Source organism: Salvelinus alpinus, chromosome 18 (genome assembly GCF_045679555.1).
Source record: "Salvelinus alpinus chromosome 18, SLU_Salpinus.1, whole genome shotgun sequence".
NCBI classification, from domain to species: domain Eukaryota; kingdom Metazoa; phylum Chordata; class Actinopteri; order Salmoniformes; family Salmonidae; genus Salvelinus; species Salvelinus alpinus.
Window position 1 is genome coordinate 17,308,276 of NC_092103.1, and position 6,369 is coordinate 17,314,644.

A 6,369-nucleotide genomic window follows, 5' to 3' on the forward strand; every position below is an offset into this window, starting at 1 on the left:
GGTATCTCTGAAATAAAGGGTTTACCAGCATGGATAGGAATACAACTCTTGTAGATGGGCATAGCCCCTTGACTATCAATTTGAGTGTCACATATGGAAGATCTAATCAAAATGTATTCCTCCCCTTTGTTTGATTTGATTTCCACAGTATTCGTTGAACCAAAATATTGTTAATCTATTGAAGTGTTATATTAGTATTCTTTCATGTTCAAGTAATAGGTAACATTTTGTTGGGGCATGGCCCTATTAATCCTAGGAGAAGGAGCCAGATGGCATTCTAAAAGTGTGAAGACGGCAATATGTCTGAAAAAAAAATATTCTTCCCCAATGCAATATGAACATTTCTTTCCTGGACATGTTTTGGGGTGAAAAGGATAGAGACCTTGAAGAGAGTGATGGCAGGAGTACACACAGCCCCACTTTCCAGACACAACATATATGTTTAATCTACATGAGTATAAATGTGTGATTTTGATGTATTGTTGCATCAACTTAAAAAAAAAAGCATTTGGTCAACTAGTAATGTAATTCTTTGGTTTGCCCTGAGCTCAATTGCAGTGAAAGTTGTCATATGTTTGGTGGAAATTCAACAACGTTACCTCGTCTTCTTATCTAGTAGTGTGTCCGTTCGTTTTGTCATGCCATGTTATCTCAAAGCTATTCTGGGAACACATCTGCCTGAGTCAGAGTGTCTGGGATACTTTAAATTCACTAAAACTACTGTACTTTATCTCGTACAGTACCTTTCGAATAAATGTATATCAATCCAATCAAACTTGATTGGTCACATACACATATTTAGCAGATGTTATTGCGCGTGTAGCGAAATACTTGTGTTCCTAGCTCCAACAGTGCAGTAATATCTAACAATAAACACAAATCTAAAAAGTAAAATAATGGAATTAAGAAATACTAGGATGAGCAATGTCGCAGTCCAGAGTGTGTGTGTGTGTGTATATATATATATATACAGTTGAAGTCAGAAGTTTACATACACTTAGGTTGGAGTCATTAAAACTCGTTTTTCAACCACTCCACAAATTTCTTGTTAACAAACTATAGTTTTGGCAAGTCGGTTTGGACATCTACTTTGTGCATGACACAAGTAATTTTTCCAACAATTGTTTACAGACAGATTATTTCACTTATAATTCACTGTATCACAATTCCAGTGGGTGAGAAGTTTACATACACTAAGTTGACTATGCCTTTAAAACAGCTTGGAAAATTCCAGAAAATTATGTCATGGCTTTAGAAGCTTCTGATAGGCTAATTGACATAATTTGAGTCAATTGGAGGTGTACCTGTGGATGTATTTCAAGGCCTACCTTCGAACTCAGTGCCTCTTTGCTTGACATCATGGGAAAATCTAAAGTAATCAGCCAAGACCCCAGAAAGAAAATTGTAGACCTCCACAAGTCTGGTTCATCCTTGGGAGCAATTTCCAAACGCCTGAAGGTACCACATTCATCTGTACAAACAATATTAACACCATAGGGCCACGCAGCCATCATACCGCTCTGGAAGGAGACGCGTTCTGTCTCCTAGAGATGAACATACTTTGGTGCGAAAAGTGCAAATCAATCCCAGAGCAACAGCAAAGGACCTTGTGAAAATGCAGGTACAAAAGTATCTATATCCACAGTAAAACGAGTCCTATATCGACATAATCTGAAAGGCCGCTCAGCAAGGAAGAAGCCACCGCTCCAAAACCGCCATAAAAAAGCCAGACTACAGTTTGCAACTGCACATGGGGACAAAGATCGTACTTTTTGGAGAAATGTTCTCTGGTCTGATGAAACAAAAATCGAACTGTTTGGTCATAATGACCATTGTTATGTTTGGAGGAAAAAGGGGGAAGCTTGCAAGCCAAAGAACACCACCCTAACCGTGAAGCACGGGGGTGGCAGCATCATGTTGTGGGGGTGCTTTGCTGCAGGAGGGAGGTGGTGCACTTCACAAAATAGATGGCATCATGAGGGAGGACAATTATGTGGATATATTGAACAAACATCTCAAGACATCAGTCAGGAAGTTAAAGCTGGGTTGCAAATGGGTCTTCCAAATGGACAATGACCCTTAGCATACTTCCAAAGTTGTGGCAAAATGGCTAAAGAACAACAAAGTCAAGGTATTGGAGTGGCCATCACAAAGCCCTGACCTCAATCCTGTAGAAAATTTGTGAGCAGAACTGAAGGTACCACATTCAGCTGTCCTCACTCCCGGGTGGCGCAGTGGTCTAGGGCACTGCATCGCAGTGCTAGCTGCGCCACCAGAGTCTCTGGGTTCGCGCCCAGGCTGGGCTGGGTTCGCGCCCAGGCTCTGTCGCAGCCGGCCGTAACCGGGAGATCCGTGGGGCGACGCACAATTGGCATAGCGTCGCCCGGGTTAGGGAGGGTTTGGCCGGTAGGGAGGGTTTGGCCGGTAGGGATATCCTTGTATGTAGTATGTAAAAAAAAAAATTTTTTTATAAAATGTATGCACTCTACTGTAAGTCGCTCTGGATAAGAGCGTCTGCTAAATGACTAAAATGTAAAATGTAAATGTAACTGAAAAAGCGTGTGCGAGTAAGGAGGCCTACAACCTGACTCGGTTACACCAGCTCTGTCAGGAGGTATGGGCCAAAATTCTTATTGTGGGAAGCTTGTGGAAGGCTACCCGAAACATTTGACCCAAGTTAAACAATTTAAAGGCAATGCTACCAAATACTAATTGAGTGTATGTAATAAAAATAAATAAATAAAAGCTGAAATAAATAATTCTCTCTACTATTATTCTGACATTTCACATTCTTAAAATAAAGTGGTGATCCTAACTGACCTAAAACCAGGGGAGTTTTGCTAGGATTAAATGTCAGTAATTGTGAAAAACTGAGTTTAAATGTATTTGGCTAAGGTTATGTAAACTTCCGACTTCAACATTATATACACACTACCATTCAAAAGTTTGGGGTCACTTAGAAATATCCTTGTTTTTGAAACAGATTTTCTGTCCATTAAAATAACATCAAATTGATCAGAAATACAGTGTAGACATTGTTAATGTTGTAAATGACTATTGTAGCTCCTATCTCCATAGGAGTACAGAGGCCCATTATCAACAACCATCACTCCAGTGTTTCAATGGCACGATGTGTTAGCTAATCCAAGTTTATCATTTTAAAAGGGTAACTGATCATTAGAAAACCCTTTTGCAATTATGTTAGCACAGCTGAAAACTGTTGTGATTAAAACTTCTTAAGGCTAGGGGGCGGTATTTTCACGTCCAGATGAAAAGCGTGCCCAAAGTAAACTGCCTGCTACTCAGGCCCAGAAGCTAGGATATGGATAGTATTAGTGGATTTGGATAGAAAACACTTTGAAGTTTCTAGAACTGTTTGAATGATGTCTGTGAGTACAACATAACTTATTTGGCAGGCGAAACCCCGAGGACAAACCATCCAGGAAAAAAAAGAATTTGAGGTCACTCTCTTTTCAATGGGTTTTCAATGGAAATCTAGAATTCAGTTGCTTGCAGTTCCTATCGCTTCCACTGGATGTCAACAGTCTTTAGAAATTGGTTGATGTTTTTCCTTTGTGTAATGAAGAAGTAGCCCTGTTCAGAATGAGGGTCGAGTGAAGTGTACTGTTTGATAGAGGCGCGTGACCTGAAAAGCCCCCTCCACTTTGTTTTCCTCCGGTATTGAACGCATTTTATCCCGTCTTAAATTTAATCGATTATTCACGTAAAAAAATACCTGAAGTTGTATTAGGAAAGTTGTTTGAAATGTTTGGACAAAGATTACAGGTAACTTATGAGATATTTTGTATTCATGTTGTGCTTGTTGGAACCGGTGTTTTTCTGGATCAAACGCACCAAATAAGTGGACATTTTGGATATATAATGACGGAATTAATCAAACAAGGACCATTTGTGATGTTTATGGGACATATTGGAGTGCCAACAGAAGAAGCTCGTCAAAGGTAAGGCATGAATTATATCTTTATTTCTGAGTTTCGTGTCACGCCTGGCGGGTTGAATTATGATTGTCTGTCTTTGATGGGGTGCTGTCCTCAGATAATAGCATGGTTTGCTTTCGCCGTAAAGCCTTTTTGAAATCTGACACGTTGGCTGGATTAACAACAGGTGTAGATTTAATTTGGTGTATTGCATGGGTGATTTCATGAAAGTTTAATATTTATAGTAATTTAATTTGGATTTGGCGCTCTGCCATTTCACCGGATGTTGTCAAATCGATCCCGCTAAAGGGATTTGATCCATAAGAAGTTTTAAAGAAGCAAAAAACTGGCCTTCTTTAGACTAGTTGAGTATCTGGAGCATCATCATTTATGGGTTTGATTACAGGCTCAAAATGGCCAGAAACAAATAACTTTCTTCTGAAACTCATCAGTCTATTCTTGTTCTGTGAAATGAAGGCTATTCCATGCGAGAAATTGCCAAAAAACTGAAGATCTCGTACAACACTGTGTACTACTCCCTTCACAGAACAGCGCAAAAGAGGAGTGGGAGGCCCCGGTGCACAACTGAGCAGGAGGACAAGTACATTAGAGTGTCTAGTTTGAGAAACAGACACTTCACAAGTCCTCAACTGGCAGCTTCATTAAATAGTACCCACAAAACATCAGTCTCAACGTCAACAGTGAAAAGACAACTCCGGGATGCTGGCCTTCTAGGCAGAGTTGCAAAGAAAAAGCCACATCTCAGACTGGCCAACAAAAATAAAAAAGGGCAAAAGAACACAGACACTGGACAGAGGAACTCTTCACTATTGACATTAAAACTGGTGTTTTGTAGATTTCCATCGGTCTAATGTCCATTGCTTGTGTTTCTTGGCCCAAGAAAGTCTCTTCTTCTTATTTGTGTCCTTTAGTAGTTGTTTCTTTGCAGCAATTTGACCATGGAGGCCTGATTCACACAGTCTCCTCTAAACCGTTGATGTTGAGATGTGTCTGTTACTTGAACTCTGTGAATAATTTATTTGGGCTGCAATCTGAGGTGCAGTTAACTCTAATTAACTTATCCTCTGCAGCAGAGGTAACTCTGGGTCTTCCTTTCCTGTTGCAGTTCTCATGAGAGCCAATTTCATCATAGCGCTTGATGGTTTTTGCGACTGCACTTGAAGAAACTTTCAAAGTTCTTTACATTTTCCTGATTGACTGACCTTCATATCTTAAAGTAATGATGGACTGTCATTTCTCTTAGCTTATTTGAGACAAGACAAGCTCAGTTATGTCTGTCTGGACTGGACTGTATGTTCTCCTGCGATCTCAGGTGCGGCTGGAAGCAAGGCACTTAACCCCAATCGCTCTGCATAAGACCTTCTGCTAAATGACTAAAATCTCAATCTCAGACATGACCATATGTGTCTGGAAAGAGGGGCTGCATGTTCTCCTGTAAACAGTATCTGCCAAAATGTCTACTACTGATTTGTCTTGGAGTTACAAGTAATATAAGTAGACCCTATTTCAGAGATTTACTGTAGGTCCAGAACTTCACTTCTTCTTATTGGCTGACATCATGAACACCCTCCAAGCAGTTTTCCTTGTGGCTTTGGGCCTCTCTGTTGGTGACTAGCAGCTTCATACGATCTAATTATAATCGGGCATGTTTACCTGCAACAGTTTCAATTCCATGTTGTCATGCATAAGTCTCGATCATTATCATCATCCTTGTTAGCATCATCCAATATTTGTGAATATGTTAAATGTATTCAATGGATGAAGAAAACAAGTAAAGGGGTCAAATCTTAATATTTATATTCATCTGATCTGAACCATCCCTTATCATCTTTCTTATAGCCCAAGCAACCAACCTTAACGACAGGACCCTGTGGCAGCTCAGAAACATGATCCCCTGCACCATGCCTGATAGTTGGCCTATCTTGGACTACACTGACTACGGATGCTACTGTGGCAAGTGAGGCTCTGGTCCCCTGTGGACGATCTGGACAGGTCAGGGGTTAAGGGTCAAGTGACAAGGGTTGGGAATATGGCAATAGTGTTAAAACCATTCCAGTCCACGCACATTCTATCCCAACCACTAATGAATCTATGTTGAATTGACATCAATGAAGGTTTTGCTTTAAAGTGTTGTTTCTTTGTTACTTATTGTTGCCACCAAAGTACTGACCAAAGTATTGCCAGTGTGTGTTATTCTGATATTGTCTCAGAGTTAGTGTGTTCTATGGTATCATCCAACGGGTGCTGTGAGGTCCATGGCAAGTGCTACAGTACAATGATGCCATGCAGCACAATGAATGTTGGGCCATCGTTGACAATCCTTACACCGAGTCCTATGCCCATGACTGTGACCAGAGCCTCAGAAAGGTCACTTGTTGCTCCAAAGAGTCCCCTCCCCTCTCACCTCATA